The sequence below is a fragment of the Mirounga angustirostris genome, unplaced genomic scaffold (assembly GCF_029215605.1).
Source record: "Mirounga angustirostris isolate CCGP_5_RB_7025 unplaced genomic scaffold, mMirAng1.0.hap1 SCAF_9, whole genome shotgun sequence".
NCBI classification, from domain to species: domain Eukaryota; kingdom Metazoa; phylum Chordata; class Mammalia; order Carnivora; family Phocidae; genus Mirounga; species Mirounga angustirostris.
In genome coordinates this window covers 43,021,655-43,041,230 of record NW_026991717.1, presented here as the reverse complement: position 1 = coordinate 43,041,230, position 19,576 = coordinate 43,021,655, and the positions used below count along the sequence as shown (strand labels likewise).

Below are 19,576 nucleotides of genomic sequence, written 5' to 3'. Positions count from 1 at the left end.
GTTTTTTAAGAACATTCTCTCAACTCATTGACTGGCCCTCACCTCCTTTGGCAGCAAGTGTCTTTTTTAGCAATTCACCAAACATTTTACTAAATTTTTACTCAAAAGCAAATCTTTTGTGCTCATATTTCATTGGTCTATATCCTGTTTAAATTATAAATATATAATAAAAATGGCTTGAACAGATTGAGGAACATTCTGTATAGGTCTACCCCTAAATGATAGGTGTATATCCCCTGCAGAGCTGTTTTAATTTGGCACATTGGGAGTAAAATGACTATGACTGTCCACTGCATATACACATTGTAGCAAACTATAGATCACTTCTAAAATCAGAATTTAAAGACAGTACAATTCCCTAACATTTGGGTGGATTTTCTTTCAGTCTCTTTTGTGTATGTGCATGTTCGTATGCAGCTTATATTATTTTGTATTTTGCTCCTGAAATCAGTGATGAATGTCCTCAAAAATAAATACTTGTGCTTATCTCTAATTATTTCCTTTCAATAGACTCCTAGAAATCAAAGTATCGCTTTAGATCCTATTTAAGACCCTTAAAGAATATTGCCATATTGACTGCCAAAAACCCTGTACCTCCTATGGAAGGAAATGTGTGTTTCACCGTCTCTCTTGCCAGAATGATGAGTGCTTGTATCCCTGCTAACATGATAGAGAATATTTTGTTTGGGTGTGTATTTTGAAGGCGTTATTGAAGATGAACTTTTTTTCCCTTTTTATTTCCTTGCCATTTATGTTTTTCTGTGAAAAAATCTGTCACTCTTCCTTACCCATTTTGTATTAGGATATTTCATTTTCTGGATTTTTTTAAAGCTCTAGCCGGTACCTCTCTAGTAGATAGTAACTTTTTGTCAAGCTACAGATACGTTTTCAAAGTTCATTGCCTATCTTCGGACTTAACAATATTTTTACTTTTTATATTGTAAAATATCCTCGTGATTTCTTACTTGCATCGTTTTTAGTCTGACTCAGGCAAATGGCATAAGTCTTACTGTTTTATGCTTTTATTTTGTAAATACAGCTCTCAATTCATACAAATTTTACTGTAGTCTATAGTATGAAGTTTGATTTAACTTAATTTTTTTTTTCAGATCAAATTGCCCAGCACCACTTGTTGCATAGAGTTATGATGAAGCTTCTTTCACACAAGAACATTCTGTATGCACTAGACATTGTGTCTGTTTCATTTATCTGTTTATCTCATACCAGCACGAGGATGTAATCAAATTATATTTTTATTTTAGTTTATATTTTTGAGGATGTAATCATTTTAGCTTTATTGTTGGTCTTACTGTCAGGTGAGCAAAGTAACATTTTTTGCAACATTTTCATTACTATTTTCAGCATAGTTTCTTCGAAGTAACTGTTTCTAGGTGGGTTACCTACCCCAGGCTTCTGGTGGTTTGTAGGTTTCTCCCACCTTTTCATCTCCCTGGCTAATTTCACTGGAAAACCTCTGTGAGTTCGAGGGCCTCCACCTTCCCACCTCTCACATGGACATCTGTCGCTTATGTTCTTAACATCCTTACACTCAACCTTTACTAAAAAAAAGATGCTTTTTGCTGTTGCTTTTTGGTCTAGTCCGAGTTGCCTCATTAATCTTATTTTCATAGAAAGTACCTGATGAATAATAATTACTTTGTCAGAAGAGCGGTGTCAAGATTGCATGTTCCCGTGGCCTGTGTGGTCATTGCCATCTGGACGGGCTGTGGCAGAGGCTAAGTGTCCCTTGAGTGGGTGTCCTCACGTGGGGTATCTATAACTGCTCAGGAAAGGAGACAGGGCTGTGGAGTATTATGTGCCATAAAATGTCTCCGTTGGGGTGCTGAGTTGAAAGTAAGGCTTCGTGAGACTCTGATTGTTTAGACTGTTGGTTTATAAATCAGATTGCACAGGCGTTCTCAGGAGTGGGGTCAGCTGCTTTCTTTCTAGCCTGTCAGCTTCCTGCATTTGGAGAAAACTGTACAGCAGCTGAAATGTGTCAGACGAGAAAGCAGAAGTTAGCCGGGCCGAGTGCATTTGCCCCCTCTGTATCATGGATGAGGCCAGAGGAGCTGCGTGAAGGTGACTACAGTGACTTGCAGCCCATCCTTGGCATGTTCTCCCTCTGGAACCATCCCTTGAATTCTTTTTGGTGATCGCTTCCAGGTTTTGGCTGCTCAGTTTGCTCTCTCCCCTGGCTAAATGACACTGACATTTCCCCTCCCTGACCCATGATGCAGAGGTACCCACTTATCAGTGACTGCACGTTTATAGAGATCTAACGGAAGCTTGAGGAAAGAAGCAATAGAACTATACCACAAGCAGGGGGGTGCGCTGGCTTCTCTCCCCTTCGTCATGCCTCTGCGAGCAGCCCTGTTTGGACTGTCCCACCTGGATCAGACATAGCCACAGCCCTGGCTGCCACATGGCCCTCTGACTGCTGACCCGCCTCCCTGTCTGTGTGAAGTGTCTGTCCCACAGAGTGGGTCTCCAGTGGGGTTTCCTTTCAGGGTAGTTGGCTGGAACTTGGAAATCAAATGTATGGGGGGAGAGGAGTAGATTGTAGTGCTGAAGATAGACAGGAAGGAATGGAAACCTTCTATTTAGGGGAGGCATCTAATGATACTAGGAACAGAGTTGGCCGTCTTCCAGATGAAAAGTCTTTTCTGGGGGTACCTGGGTGGCTCAGTCAGTTAAGGGTCTGCCTTCGGCTCAGGTCATGATCCCGGGGTCCTGGGATTGAGCCCCACATTGGGCTCCCTGCTCAATGGGGGGTCTGCTTCTTCCTCTCCCTCTGCTGCTCCCCCTGCTTGTGCTCTCCCTCTCTCTCACAAATAAATAAATAAAATCTTAAAAAAAAAAAAAAAAGTCTTGAAGGAGGTCCACTCATCCAGGCTAGTTGTCTCCAGTGATTCTTCAGATATACATTTCCCTCTTTAGCAATGACAAAAGTTGCCCAAGACCTTGAGAAACAGTTTTGCAGACTTATATTTAACTTGAAACTTAACTTGAAAGTTTCCTCCTACTCCTTCATCCACATTTTGTTTAGATATTCTGATGGGTTTACATCCAACTTCACGGACTATTTTCTGGTACAAGATTTGAAAATTTTTTAAATGTCATTTCTCTTCCCACTCCCCAGCCTTCCCCACTGCCCCCATGGCAGAAAGACAGGCCTGTGGACATGGGCACCTTTTCCTGTGAGTTGATGACTGAGACCGTGGATCCCTAAGGTTGACAGAAGACTCAGTAGGAGTTGCCTGTTCAGAGGGCTTGGATGTGACCTTGTGAATTGCTTGTATGTTACAGCGCTTTGTATGCATCTTGGGGGCAGGGTTCTCACAGAGACCTAGAATTGCCCTGAGGCCCAGGGTGCTGATGCTGCTTGTCCTAATGGGTTGAGGGGACTTGAGTCTCCACCTGCCACTGGAGGAGGAGCAGAGTGCAGAGAGCTGGGTGAGTGAGACATTCAGCAGTTCCCTTCCTGCAAACACTGTACATAATGCTGAAGGTGGTTGTTTCTTAAGCCTAGAGAACTTGCAGAGGTGAAAGGGTTTTCTGATGCTCTCTGGTTGGTTTTCTCCTGATGTATTTCGTTTTCAGAGTGAAACATCGTGCTGAAGACTTTGAAAACCTTTCCCAGATTTTTATGTGTAGAGAAGAAAGGTTGAGTTAGAAAATGTGCATTAAGATGGCTCCCCTGGAGTTGCTATTAAATGCACGAGTTAAACACTCAGCATATAAACTAGTTGACAGTATTGAACAGCTGAACTTTTAATTTTTGCAGAATAACCTGGAAAAGCAAATTAGCATTTCTAGCTGTGGCTTATACTGTGACCTGTTTTCTGTTCTCAGTTTGGATTATTATGTACCTGAATGCTAAAATGTTTGATTTTTAAACTGAGCATAGCCGTGAGTCTAGGTAAACATGTAGTATGTGTTGCCTGTGAATCTTTCTTGGGTGAGAGGTGTGAGGAAGGAGGTGCTGTGGGTTTTTCCTGACAAATGTCATTTAATTTCCATGTTTAATTTCCATGTTTGTGGCAACACACCTCTGTTCCTTTAGACAAGGATGAGAGAGAAATGGAAACCGTTGGTGTTGGCTTACTCCTAGTTGTAGCTTTTCTTAGCTCATCTTTGGTTTAGATGAGGTCACTCCTATGCCCCGTTGTTCATTTATGATAGGTAAGTATATAATATTTTGTATGTTCATATTTCTACAGAAAGTATTTTTATATCAAGGTAGTTCTTGTGGTAAGACTTCAACTTGACTTTACATTAATAACTGTAGTGGGTTGAAGAGTGTACCCTCCAAATTCATGTCTACCTGAAACCACAGGATGTGACCTTATTGGGAAACAGTCTTTGTAGATGCAGTTACTTAAGGATGGAGATGAGGTCATACTAGATTAATCCAGTGACTGATGTCCTTATAAGAAGAGGATAGGGCACAGAAGAATGCCATGTATAGACAGCTCAAAAAGACAAGGAATTGTTCTCCTTAGTGTCTTCAGGGAGAGATTGACCCCCCAGCAACTCTTGATTCCAGATCTCTAGCTTCTATAACTATGGAAACATTAATTCCTATTGTCTTAAGATACACATTAAGTGGTAATTTTTTTTATGGCAGCTTTAAGGAACTAATAGAGCAACCAATACAGAGTGGCGAAGATTGAAGGTTGACCTCAGCTTAAGGTGCTCTGATTTGAGCAAGGTTTTAAACTACAGTGTTTATAATCAAGGCAGTAAAATTTCCATATGCAAGAAGCTCATTTGGTGCACCTTCCATTTTAAGTTGGTCAACGTATCATAAAAGTTGAAGGAATGTCCATGGTCTTGTTCATTGTAATCTTTGGAAGTTGTGGGTGGGAAGAGATGCCTGTTGTCATTGTTGTTCTAGCAGAGTGAATTTGCAAATTCCTTAAACCTGCTTCCTGTCACACCTTGGGACTTATGGGGTTGATTGGGTCTCTTAAGTACTTATTTGTTCACATGATCAGTGCTCAAGGACTCAGGCTAGAGGGTCAACCAACAAATTGAAAACCCTGCCAAAGGTGCAGGATGGCTGTGCAGCAGTGTCCTTTTGAGTCTTCAGTGGGAAAGACAACATTTGAGGCACAATAAGCTGCCCCATGTTAGTAGACAAGGAGGAAGGAAGTCAATGCGCAGTTACTGAGAGCAAGGGGAACAGTGTCTTTAAAAGGAGAAGGGACTCTTCTGGTCAGTAGAGATAAAAAATGTAGTATCTTGCTGACATTGATTCAACCACCCTGTGTGCCCCAGCCCCATATTCTCAATGTATGTATACTGGAAGCTTTCATTGACATAGTTCAGGTTCTCCTGCTGTGAAAGTCAGCTATGCGGCTATTATATGTTCACCTGAAATGGTTGTGGAGGTACTTAAATGATGGGCAAGTGTTACCAAGATGATGCAGTCTAGCACTTCAACATGATGCACTTGGGGTTGTATTTCTTGGGACAAGAGCCCTCTTACTTTCTGTGACGATCACCCTGACCACAGAGGACCTGGCTCAATATAACAGAACCTCTTGTTTCCATTATTAGGTGTTCGAAAGGAATGACCACATCTGGAGATTGCACCACACGAAATTTCTAGCTAATTCTAGAAGGGAGACTCTTACCAGATGAGGGTCAGGACGTAGAGCCAGTTTGGAATGGAGAATTACTCTCTGCTAGTTTCAGATATCACGTATGTCCGTTCAGGAAAACCTTGCTGTTGTCCCGAAGAAAACCTCTTCTTTCATCCTTCCTAGGAGGCACCACACATGAGCCAGGCTTCTCTTGGTCTGTTTGGGGTAAACGCTGGAGTGTTACTGTCCTTCCTCTCCTCCCCCCATCTTTTAGATGTAAACTCTACCAGGCATTACTGACTTGATGTAATCTAGTGTTCTTTGTGTTCCTGTGATTTGGAGGCATTGGTATTCTTAATGTGGAAATGATGATTAGTCTTAATTTGGAAACTGAAAATCAGAAAGTTAAAATAATTTACTCAAGGTTATACAGTTAAAGTTAGTAGGGACTTCTTAATGGGCCCGGAAGGAAAGAAATGGAAGAGTGTGTGAGTGAATGATGATGTGCGTGTGTCTGTCAAGCTAGGGGAATTTTTTTCTGATGGTTTCTGATTTCAGCCATTTGCAACTTTGAGAGGACTCTTTCAGGACCAGAGGGATTGGGGCGGGGGGTAGCCAGCATCCAGTCTCCATTCAGTCTGGCCTGTTACAATGAGGGCTGAAGAGTGATAGGTTTTTCCTTATCTGTTGAACAGGTGCCCCTTCATATACACGAAGGGAATGCAGAGAAAGCCATGGCTCCTTTCTTCTTTTCAACAATGTAATTAATAACACAGATTAAATAGTATAGAATTAGGTAATCTGTTTACTCAAGAGTTTTATGTATCCTGTTCTTTTTTTTAATTATGTTATGTTAATCACCATACATTACATCATTAGTTTTTGATGTAGTGTTCCATGATTCATTGTTTGCGCATAACACCCAGTGCTCCATGCAGAATGTGCCCTCCTCAATACCCACCACCAGGCTAACCCATCCCCCCACCCCCCTCCCTTCTAGAACCCTGTTTGTTTTTCAGAGTCCATAGTCTCTCATGGTTCGTTTCCCCCTCTGATTTCCCCCCCTTCATTTTTCCCTTCTTGCTATCTTCTTTTTTTTTTTTTAACAAATAATGAATTATTTGTTTCAGAGGTACAGGTCTGTGATTCATCAGCCTTATACAATTCACAGCGCTCACCATAGCACATACCCTCCCCAATGTCTTATCACCCAGTCACCCCATCCCTCCCACCCCCACCATTTATGTATCCTAGTCTTAAAGTGAAGACAAGTAGTGTGTCCCCATCTAACACATACACTCATTCAGTTGTCTTATTTAATACATAAATTGATTTTTTTTTTTTTTTTTGCCTGTGTCAGTGATAAAAGAGACAAAAGGTTCCTTAGTCCTGCACTGTATCATGAGCAATCTAACTTTATCTTAATAAAATGAGATGTAGTTTGGGTTTCTCTTGGGCCAGTTCTGTGTCCTTAATAACCCCATAAGCTGTCCACATAGCATCCATCACTGCCCAGACCAATTGGTGGGAGGCCTTCGATGTTGCCCATTGCCTACCCTGCACAGCTGGCCCTGAGTGCCAGCAAGCCTTTCTCCAGCTGACAGGGCTAATCAGGATGATCCATATGGCCTCTCCTCTTCATGGCACAATCACTAAGTGCATTTGCTTTCCTTGTATCCATATGGAGCGACTGTTTGAATGGGCAGTGGAGATTTTAACTGAGTTCTCTGCTGATAAACCCATGCCAGAGTGGAAAAGAATTAACCATTATCATGCCAGTGGAAGCACAGCTCTTGAAGACAAAGGATCCCAGATCAGGTGAGTGTAGGTAAATAGTATAGCACTTGAGAATGTTTTCCAGAGGATTTTTCATTACTAAGGATGAAGGGGGCTATTGGTTTGAACACATGGGGAAAATAACTTATTTTCATTGAAAATCTCATAGCTTGTAAATCCAAAGAAAGCATCTTGTACACAGTTCACCGAGTGGTTGACAAATGGTTCCATTTACCAAAACCAAGTGTAAATTTGTAAATGAGCTTTTGCTGGCTGTGTTGTTCAGTTCATGGTTGTAAGTTCACTCTGTGGTTCATACGTGAAATACTAGACGTGGAATGTAGATGTGTCTTAAGTCTAAGTCATAGCCAATCCACACTAACACCATTTGGTGTAGACCATCAGCTCTGAGGTTACTGGTAATACTGATGTGGACAAAAATTCAGAATACATTTTCTTCTAGTCCTTTGTTTTGTAGCAGGTTCACTGCCATTATTAGGTAGCTTTTCATGGGATGTAAAACCTTTGGTTCTTACTTTTTCTTTTGAGTTCCTATGTTTCATTTGGGGGGTGAGAAGTTACCTGGTAAGAGAGCAAAATATGAGGAGAGGGCATATGGACTCTGATTTTTGGAAGTACTGTTGATTTGTCATTTTCTCAAAGAGTGACCCATCAAGTTCATTGCTAATGTTAGATCTACCCTTAGTTGGTCTTTGTTGGGGATATTTTTGTAATTTTCCTGCCAACTGTATGAATGTGGAGATTCTGGATTCCCACTGTTGTCCTTACCACAGAGGGGAGTAAGGGGTCTGACACCTCAATGGGAGCCTGAGGATATACCTTAAGGGCCCCACTCCAAGTAGTTTCATAATAGAGCTGCATGAGAATTTTGTATTCCACTCAGAAATAATATATTGGTGTTGGTTTTAAATGGCCAGTTTAACCTTCAAGATCCAAGAAGATTGACCTGCAACTTTGTATACTCTTTGCCAATGGTCCTATATTTCCTTCTTTGTTCCCAAATGTGAAAAAAAGTGGTCTTTGATGGCTTGCAATATTACCTCTCTGATGGGTTGAAAAGTTACTGTGACACTGTAGGAAGTTTGTTGCTTCTCACCTCATAAAATAAGCCACCTCTGTCTTGAATGAATCCTCCTTTCTGTGACTGCACGGAAAGGTGGAAGGTTTTGGCCTAGGAAGGGCTGGAAAGAGGAAGCTCTCAAAGGAGGTAGGCTATGTGCACGTGCTGTTCTGCTGCTTTGTCTCCGAAACTGGTCTGATGAGAAGCATAAGATTTTCTCTTGGGGGGTGGGCGACAGGGGTGGGGGGGAGAAGAGAGGAGATAACATATCACAGTTACGAGGGAAGAACAGAAATGGGTAAGCTTTGACAGTTTCCCTCCGCTGCTTTGTCAAGCTGTCTTGAGACACCCGAGTGCTGACAATTCCTCCGCAGTCCTGCGTGTAATGTCAAAAGTGTGTGCGTGGGCAATTATGTACATAGGCACATGATGGGAGGGAAAACAAGAGGACTGACTTAAAAATAGTTAAAGACTAGAAGCACCACATTAATGTGACATCTACTGACCAAATAGGAGAAAAATAAAATCCATAAGGCAGCTGAGAAAGATGAAGCCCATCTTAATCAGAGGCTGTTGTCTTGAACTACTGGAGCACAGTGACCTGAAACCTGCTTGTACCAATAACCCAATAACACCCTTGATTGCTTTTTTCTTTTTTTTTTTTTTTTTCATGGCTGCCTAAGGGAGACTATTGTCAGGTTTTTGGGGATAATTGGAAAATGCGGGAGTGTGTATTGTCATTGTGCTGGTCATCAAGGCTAATGCGGGGGGACCACTGGGGGCAGTATGAGGAGGACCCATCTGTAAATGTCATTGCTTGCATCTTGCAAACCACATAAAACCTGTGGGACTTAGCTCTTGACCAGCAGACGTGCATGATGGCCTTCAGACTGACTCAGGCCCCTGACCTACTTTTCTGGTTACACAGGCCTAAATGAACGGGTTAGGAGAGCTTTTCCAAGTTGGAGTCGTCCTGATCACAACTGGAACTCTTCAAAGTGCTGGCCTGTGGTGGTGCCTCTTACACTGGGGTATATGGCCAGGCTTTGGTGGCTGCAGTGTAAGCTAAGGGTTTTTTACTATCCAAGACCTAATTGTACATTATTCATCCGTGTAATTGAATTAAAGGTGAAGAGGGCATAGGCTGTGGTTAGGACAAGGCCTGGGAGGAAATGCCTTTTGCCATGAGCTGAGCTTAGAGGTTTCAGCATCCATTCCATTAGAGCGCAGTGTGCTGGAGAGCCAGGAGGAAGCCAGCAGCTTCTGGGAGCAGCTAGGCTCCTGTGCCCTGGCAAGGGCAGGGAGAGGCCAGGAACTCCCACAGCATATGTTTTGGGGGCAGCGGTGGGGGGGCGGTGGACATGGGCTGAAGCTGATGGGCAGGAAGGAATTTTAAATACAGCCACCTGTCTTCTCAAACCTTAGGACTCTTTCAAATCCAGCCAATCTGGGTTTCCCTGTCGCCAACCTGGCTTTCAGACTGGGCTCTGCTGATGTCATTTTGCTGGAGACTGCAGAGATCCAAGTATGGGCAGATGGGAATGGATGCTGGAGGAAAGATGGCAGGCCACTCATGTGTGAGTGGGCAGTAGAGGGAGGCCGGGGACATGGAGGCTCTAGGGAGGGTGGACCTGAATTCCCCATGAAATCCATTTGCATTCTGTGCTGAACAATGGGCAGATAGCACGTTCTCCCACATGCCAGAGGGTGAGTTTGCGAGCGCCTGTCTTCCTATAGCCCTTGCCTTCAGATCATTCATTCTCGTGGTTTTCAAGCACTTGGGATGATAATTTATATATATAAATGTGCATGTGAGGCATTAGCACATAAAAGACATTTTAATAGGAGCTGGTCAAGCATTTGTGTCAATTAGTCGATACACAGAATTTTTCAGAGCAACAATTCAGTCTAATATCTGATAGAATTGTGTTTTCTGTGGCTTAAGAAAATACAATTATCTTTGTTACTTTTCATCCATTTGAACAAATAATTTTTAAAAAGATGCTTAAAGTCCAGTTTGCTGGAATGATGCTATAGTTTGACATCTGCCAAGATGGGTACCTCACCCCCTGGAAGTTGGCAGTCAAAAGCCTGGGCAGGCCAAAGCGCTATTGACTGGAGTGTGGGAAATAAATGGATATACTCATTACTGCCCTTTATCATTTTCTTCCCTAATTCTAAAGTTCTTAATTCCTTGAGACAACTGAATACAAGTACTCGAGGCCAAAGTCTGCTTTCTCCCTGCTACTGGCAAGCTTGACAGCAAGGCTGAGCACCCACACATAAAGCTTTGGATGCTGGCTGGCCATTCTAAGATCACCTTGTCCTCACACAGGAGGAGAGGGAGACTCAGATGATAAATGTCTTGTCCAAGGACACACAGCTCTTAGAGGCCCATGTACTGCTACATGGGAAGTCAAATGAGAGCTTTTAGTTGGATCAAGTATCTGTGGCTGCTGGCGTGAAGTTGGCATACAGATGAAACTAAAGATGTCATGAATTGTGCTGGGTAGTGGATGGCGGACATGGAGGGGAAGGGCTTCAGGAGTGTGGGATTTCATTTCAGCACAAGGACAAATACCAATGTGTTTCCTCTTGGCAGATATTCAGTTTGATTGGAAGTATTTTAAACTCTGCCCTACTAAAATAAGATTGTGGGCTTGTTTTTGAGGGTTGAAAGGAAGGACTAAGGTGAGTGCTGGTGATAAAAGAAGCAAGGAATGTCTCATCTTATGAGATGTTTATGCCAGCCACACCTTTAATACACATGCTGTTTAAAATTTCATTATCACCAAGGCTAATGCAGTTCTAGTAGTTAGATCATTTTGTTTCTTGGCAAAAGAGAATTCTTAAGGGGATGATGCATCGTCTGGATGTGCAGGAAGAAAGGTTAGATGTTAAACTTTCTATATCATTCTGCCCTTGGGTAGGATGGAGTTGCACCCCAGACACTTGATTTGCTTTCATCATCATGAGAATTGATAGATATGGCATTTCTGTTTTGATATCTCTTTGTCCCTCCTGGTAGAGGGAGTTGGTGAATTTTGGGAGCCAGCCAAGCAGGGAATTAGGTAAGCAAAGTCTTTATTTCCACTTTTGCCTTGTATTCATAGAATAGTAATGTTTAATAGTTTCAGGTATCCTTGAGATAAGTGAAGAGGCTTGCCATATACAGAATCATATTATAAAACATTGATTTCTGCTTTTTCGAGGCTAATAAAAAAATTGAACTGCTGTGTATCAGGGACATTATTTTAAAAATAGAGCCATGCTGAAATGCATGCAAAGGGTTTTGTCTCTTAGGTATGCCAGAATTACCTCTGTTTATTAGAATTTAAAAAATTGGTTATTTTGCCATTAGATATCATCAAGTACATTAATTTTCTTTGCCTTTTTCAATTTCTCCAAGTTTTTTTTTTTATTTAAGAAAGCATCTTGTGGGGCGCCTGGGTGGCTCAGTCGTTAAGCGTCTGCCTTCAGCTCAGGTCATGATCCCAGGGTCCTGGGATCGAGCCCCACATCGGGCTCCCTGCTCAGTGGAAAGCCTACTTCTCCCTCTTCCACTCCCCCTGCTTGTGTTCCCTCTCTCGCTGTGTCTCTCTCTGTCAAATAAATAAATAAAATCTTTAAAAAAAAAAAAAAAGAAAAGAAAAGAAAGCATCTTGTTAAAACTTCCAGAATGAATGATTTTTATTAGGCAGTTTTCAGCTTACTTATTTGCCCCTCTCAGTTCTTTCCAGGTAGAGATGACATTGTTTCCTGTGCCTTGTGTCAAGTGAAGCTTTGAAGTATTTAGCATTGGATTTAATCCATTAAGATTCTGACTGTGCTGTGACTTTAATTTTCAATAGAGCAAATTATAAAAAGGGTGAAATCATACATGAACTATCAACATGGAAAGTGAGCATTCTTGTTTTCTATAGTCCTGATGTAGAAATCAGCATTTCACAATTATTTCAGCATACTAAATGTCTTTCTACTGAGAAATTAACAATGATGTTATAGTCGTGTTGCTCTATTTAAATCTCAAGTTGCAGTTACTTAGTTTCAGTAACAAGGTGAGGACTGTAATTTTCTTTCTTTGACTGATAATTCACTGTATACTTCTGGGCTAAGACAAAAACCGTTGTAGTTTTCAAACTGTTCCCATGCCCACTGAGGCATCTTTGGTCTTTGTAAGTAGCACATTCAGGTTTACTGCACTGTCATCCTGGAGTGGCTTGTATAGGCAAAATACCAAGTAGACAATGCTATTGAAACAGGAACAAAAGTTGGAATGATATTGGGGCGCCTGGGTGGCTCAGTCGTTAAGCGTCTGCCTTCAGCTCGGGTCATGATCCCAGGGTCCTGGGATCGAGCCCCGCATCGGGCTCCCTGCTCGGCGGGGAGCCTGCTTCTCCCTCTCCCACTCCCCTGCTTGTGTTCCCTCTCTCGCTGTCCTCTGTCAAATAAATAAAATCTTTAAAAAAAAAAAAAAAAAGTTGGAATGATATTAATACTTAGAACATCGTATACAGTAGACTTTCCATAAGCATTTGTTGAATTAAATGCAATTACTGTAAGTATGTATGAATTATTGTGGAGGTATGCTTTCTCCAAGTCTGTTCTAAAAGATTTTTCAAAGGAAGGTTTGGGTATTAAGTAAAGTCTTGCTGACTGATGATTGTAATTAAGATCCAGGATTAGAAGAAGGGTTGGATATTTCTGTGTACCAAGTATGAGGAAAGAAAGTCTGACAGTCAACATAAACGGGAAATTGATCTCCCACTCGTAAACCCTTGTTCAGTGAGGCTAAGTAGATGTTAAGTGACTAGGGTAGAGGAGCGTCTGGTATTTTAGAGAGAGCTCTTCAGAGGAGTTTTTACCTGGAAGCCTCTTGGAGGGCCAGTCAACTGGTAAGACCAAACACTAGAGCTGAGGTGGCTTATTGTTTACAGAATCAGAGCAGAGTCCTGGGTGGCCTTAGGAGAATTGTTCTTAAAATAATCGTGTTCCGTGGCACCATCTTCTCTGTGGAATTCCCTGTCCCGATGACCTGCGTGATTTCCCCAGATAGTCCTGGTGACTTAACTAGCTGGTGATATGTAACCTTCAGTTTTACATTTTCCATATTAGAAATTTTGGTGGTGGACCAAAATGTAGGGAGACTTCATCTAGACTCTACCACTTCCTTGGTGTCTCCAACTTTATGTGGTCCCTGGATGGCATAAATGAGATAAACATGACATTCCTGGCACCTAATGGACAACCCGTATGTGATGTTCCCATCTCTCTCTGAGCTTCCACGTCGACCACATGTGACATTTGCTGAGATGATACTGATTTCAAGGGGAATCTTTCTCCTAAGAGAACCCTGAGCTGAGCTTCAGGACTGGTGTTACCAGTTGTGACTTTGGTTGTTTTGTGTATTTTCTACTCACCTTCCCACATCTTTCCAGATATGTTTTTTAGTACATTATGCTTTTCTTCACCTTCGTATTCTACCATAAAATGTAAATATTAGGCTATTAAAAAATAAAAGACCTGAGCAGCCGATAAAACAGAATTCTAATCCACTTAAGCCTTGAAAAAATCCCTTAGAAAACACATAACATTCCAGGGGCGCCTGGGTGGCTCAGTCGGTTAAGCGGCTGGCTGCCTTCGGCTCAGGTCATGATCCCAGAGTCCTGGGATCGAGCCCCACGTCGGGCTCCCTGCTCAGTAGAGAGCCTGCTTCTCCCTCTCCCTCTGCCTGCCTCTGTGCCTACTTGTGCTCTCTCTCTCTGTCAAATAAATAAATAAAATCTTTAAAAAAAGAAAACACATAACATTCCAAAAGGAATTGAGAATGCATAGGCCATTTTAATACCTTCTTATTCTTAATTTAGAGAATCTCTTCTTTTTGTGTCTTTGAGGAAATTTTCTTTTCTGTTTGTTTGGTGAGGTAGTAGTCGATTGTGACACACTTAAAGATTTGTCAGAATGGTCAAAATTAAATCTAGTGTCACAGAAGTTTGTGCCTCTGTTAGAATATTTTATTAGCTCTGTTGGCTCCAGCATATTTGACTTTTTTTTTTTTTTTTTTTAAGGCTTATGTAATTGAATTACTTCACTCTTAGCGATTGAACCACTTTCTGGGAAACCATCTTTATTTCCAAGCTAGTAGGTTAGTTCTTAGGGTGAGGGACTGGGCCTTAGGTATATTTATATTATATATTAGGGGTTAGCAGAGTGCAGGCTGTATTACTGGTATTCAGTAACTGTTTATTTAATTGATTTTGATAGTTTTAAGGTGGTATCCCTTAATAACTGAAATTTTCCTTCCACTTAGCTAGTCATTTGAAAATCTCAGAGCAGTGAACTCCTCCCAGGGCTCAAAATACTGAATTGCTGTGATTACTGAAGGGGATTTCAGGCTCATCAGGGAAAGTTCAGTTGCTATCTTCTCTCCTTGTGTATAAATTAATCTAAGGTTTGGAATTGTCTGGCCTTTCTCCCCAATCATCATTCAGTGAAAATGGAGAGAATGCTCTTTTTTAGGTTTAAACAAAAGCTGATAAAGAGTGGGGTGCCTGCCTGGCTCAGTAGAGCATGTGACTCTTGATCTAGGGGTTGTGCGTTCTAGCCTCACTTTGAGCGTAGAGCCTACTACAGTAAATAAATAAATAATAAAAAACTGATAAAAGACTAAATTTGGACCTAACCTCAGACTACATATAAAAAAATAATTCAAAATGGGTCAAAGTTTCTAAACGTAGGAGCTATAAGACTACAAAACTCTTAGAAGGAAATATAGGTGGAAATCTTCTATGACCTTGAAGCGGGCAATGATTTCCTAAATATGATACCAAAAGTATATGCAATGAAAGGAAAAAATAAATTGGACTTTATCAAAACTAAAAGAATATTGGGGCATGATAGGACACTGTCAAGTAAGTAAAGAGACAGTGTATAGAATGTGAGAAAATGTTTGCAAATTATATATCTGATAAGGCTCTAGTCTCAGGAATATAAAAAGAACTCTGATGATTTAACAACAAAAAGGGAAATAATCTTTTAAATGAGAAAAGAATTAGACTGTTCTTCCAAAGAAGATATCCAAATGGTCAGTAAGCACATAAAAAGATGCTCAACATCATTGGTCATCAGGGAAATGCCAATCGTAATAAGACCACCTCACCACTAGAGTGGCCATAATAAAAATGACAGACAATAACAAGTGTTGGGGAGAATTTGGAGAAACTGGAATCCTATAGATGTCCGGTGGGAACGTAAATGGTGCAGCTGTTTTGGAAAAAGAGGCAGTTCCTCGAAAGATAAAACATAGAAGTACCATATGGCCCAGCAATTCCACTCCTAGGTATATGCCCAAAAGAAGAGAATTTAAAGAATTGTATCTCCTGAAAAAAAATTTAAAGATTTAATTCTTTAGAGAAATTTTAGATTTACCATAAAATTGAGAGGAAAGTGCAAAGATCTTCCATATACCCCATGTTCCCACACATACACAACCCCCCCCAATTATCAACATCACTTAACAAAATGTTACGTGTATATCCTTTCTCACCAAGGATAAACCTACATCGACCCATTATAATCATCCAAAATCCATAGTTAAAAGATTCAATCTGATGTACATTAAATCAGTTTAGATAAATATATAATGACATATATCCATCACTGTAATATACAGAATAGTTTCACTGCCCTAAAATTCTTTGCTCTACCTATTTAACTCCATCCTCACCCTTGCAACCACTGATCTTTTTATTGTATCCCTAGTACTGCATTTTCCAGAATGTTATATAGTTGGAATCATATGGTATGTAGCATTTTCAGTTTGACTTCTTTCACTTAGTAATATACATTTAAGGTTCTTCCATGTCTTTTCATAGCTTGATAGCTTATTTCTTTGTAGCACTAGATGATAATCCATTGTCTGGATGCACCATAGTTTATTTAATCCATTCACCTGTGGAAGGCATATCTTGGTTGTTTCCAAGTTTTGACAGTTATGAATAAAGCTTTTATCAGCATCTATGTACAGGTTTTTATGTGGACATAAGTTTTCAACTCCTTTGGGTAAATACCAAAGAGTGTGGTAGCTGCATTGAATGATAAGAGTATATTTCATTTTGTAAGAAACCGCCAAACTGTCTTCCAAATTGGCTGTACCATTTTCCATTCCCACCAGCAATGGGATGAGAGTTGTTGTTTATCCACATTCTCACCAGCATTTGGTGTTGTCAGTGTTCTAGATTTTGGCTAACCTAACATGTATTAGATGTGTATCTTGTTTCAACTTAGATTTCCCTGATGACATATACCGTGGAGCATCTTTTCTTTTTTTAAGATTTATGTATTTATTTGAGAGAGAGAGATACTAGGGGAGGTGCAAAGGGAGAGGGACTCCTCAAGCAGACTCCCTTTGAGCATGGTGCCTGATTCAGAACTCGATCCCAGGACCCTGAAATCATGACCTGAGCTGAAATCAAGAGTAGGACACTTAATCAACTGAGCCACCCAGATGTCCGTGTGGAGCATCTTTTCATGTGCTTATTTGCCCTCTATAGATCTTCTTCTGAGACGTCTGTTAAGATCTTTGACCCATTTTTTAATCAAGCTGTTTGTTACTGAGTTTTAAGACTTATTTGTATATTTTGGATAGTAGTCTTTATCAGATGGGTCTTTTGTAAATATTTTCTCCCAGTCTATGGCTAGTCTTCTTAGTGTCTTAATATTGTCTTTAAGCAGAAGTTAGTAATTTTTAAGTCAAGCTTATCAATAAATTTTTTCATATATCATGTCCTTGTTGTTGTACCTAAAAAGACATCACCATACTTAAGGTCTCCTATAGTCTAGGAGTTTCTTAGTCTTATTTTACATTTAGGTCTGTGATACATTTTGAGTGAAGTTTTGTTAAGGGTGTATTGTCTGTTTCTAGATTTTTTTATTTCCTTTGTCCAAAGATGAATTGATTATATCCATGGGGGTCTATTTTTGGATTCCTTCTGTTCCACTGGTCTATGTATATATACACTGCAAAAGGATCCCCTCATTGAGTTAATTAACACCTCAATCACTTCACATACTTACTTTTTTTTGTAAGAATATTTAAGTTCTACTCTCTAAACAAATTTCACTTATGCAATACAGTGTGATCAACTATAGCCACCATTAGACTCTCAGACTGTATTCATCTTTGACTGAAAATTTTTACCCTTTTAACTAACTCTCCCTATTTCCCCTACCCCCAGCCCCTGGCAACCACTTTTCTACTGTGTTTGTATGAGTTTGACTTTTTTTTTCTTTGATTACATGTGTAAGTGAGATGATGTGATATTTGTCTTTGGTTTATTTCACTTAACATAACGTTCTTTAGGTTCATCCATACTGTTGCAAATGGCAGGGTTTCCTTCTTTTTAAGAGTTCAGTAATACACCATTATGTACATATATTGTATATACCACATTTTCTTTATCTATTTACCATTTATGAACACTGGGGTTGTTTCCACCGTGGCTATTGTGAATAATGGTGTGATGAATATGGGAGTGCTATAAAGTCTTGAAGTCTGGTAATATCCACTTTGTTCTCCTTCAGTATTTTATAGCCAGTCTTGGTCCTTTGCCACTCCACGTGACTTTAGAATCACTTTGTTGATATCCATAAAATAACTTGATAGAGTTTTGATAGAGACTGTCTTGAATCTATAGATCAAGTGGGGAAGAACTGACATCTTGATAATATTGAGTCTTCCTATCCATGAACATTGAATATCTCTCCATTTATTTACTTCTTTGATTTCCTTCATCTGAGTTTTATACTTTTCTTCATACAGATCTTTTGTTAGATTTATACCTAAATATTTCATTTTGGGGGAGGTGCTAATGTCTATGGTATTGTTTTTAGTATTACTTCCCACTTGTTCATTGTTGGTATATAGGTAAACACTTTTTATATTAACCTTGTGTCCTACAACCTTGCTATAATTATTAATTCCAGTTTTTTTTTTTGTTTTTTTTTTGTCAACTTCTCTGGATTTCCTACAGAGAGGATCATGTCATCTGCAAACAAAGTTTTATTCCTTCCTTCCCAGTCTGTATACCTTCTATTTCCTTCTCTTGCCTTATTGAATTAGCAAGGACTTTGAGTGCACTGTTGAAAAGGAGTGATCAAAGGGGATATCCTTGTCTTTTACATGATCTTAGTAAGAAAGCTTCAAGTTTCTCACCATTAAGTATGATGTTAACTGTAGGTTTTTTGTGGATAATCTTTATCAAGTTGAGAACATTCTATTACTGCTTACTGACAGTTTCTACCATGAATGGGTATTGGAGTTTGTCAGATGCTTTTAGTGCATCTATTAACATGATCAGGTGGTTTTTCTTTTTTGGTCTGTTGAAGTCAACCAGTCTAATAGAAGGCAAGAAATTTGAGGAGAGCCAACCAAACATTCTGAGAGCTGAATGAGGACTTGACAGTGCCCTCCCTGGATTTTGTTTTTATAATCATCTCACCAGATTTTCACCTTTTCCCACCAACCCCATCAGGCTGGTAGACCTTAGCCTTAAGAGCATCTATGCCAGAGGAAGAATTGCACAGACTTGGAGGCTTTCATCACAGATGAAGGTACTTGAACAGCTACTCTTTAATAATCTAAGGCTGGGTTTGTTTTGATATGAATTGCTTGTTTCTGTTACTGCTCTCTATGGATGTATCACAAAGAGACTTAATATTTTGGGGGATCTGCATTTAGTTGATACATGACCTGGTGATTTGAGTTCTGTTAACCTTTTTTTGCTTTCTGATTTTTGTGTACCATATAACTAAATCAATAAAGAAGAGAATGGAAAAAGCTCTGTTTAACATTTTGGGAGTGATGGAGTAATGTTGTCTATAAATATTTATATATTCCTGAGAAGATGCTTTTTTCTTCTGACATTTACTGACTCATGGAGAGATTCACCACTGGGGAGGAAAGAGAATAAAGAAAGTTCTTTTTCTCAGAAAATTTATACGTTTCTTTCAAAGTTAAACAGAAGAGAAGAAAACTCAAAAGGATTTTTCATTATAATAGGTCTTTTTCTGGAGCATTGAAATATTTAGCCAGCCCTTTCTCATCCAGGACAGTAACCAGGGAAACATG

General features: G+C 40.1%; 1 protein-coding gene across 15 annotated transcripts in view; it reads left to right on the top strand.

Annotated features, from left to right (window-relative positions):
- TLN2 (talin 2) overlaps positions 1–19,576 on the top strand; it is a 430,586-nt gene that overhangs the window by 195,899 nt on the left and 215,111 nt on the right. For 3 of the 15 annotated variants that reach the window (XM_064570361.1, XM_064570357.1, XM_064570360.1), the window contains one exon: positions 18,981–19,059. The exons of the other annotated variants lie outside the window; for them this stretch is intronic. The gene's annotated coding sequence lies outside the window, so the exon portion shown is untranslated. The remainder of the gene's footprint in view (positions 1–18,980; positions 19,060–19,576) is intronic. 15 annotated transcript variants of the gene reach the window in all.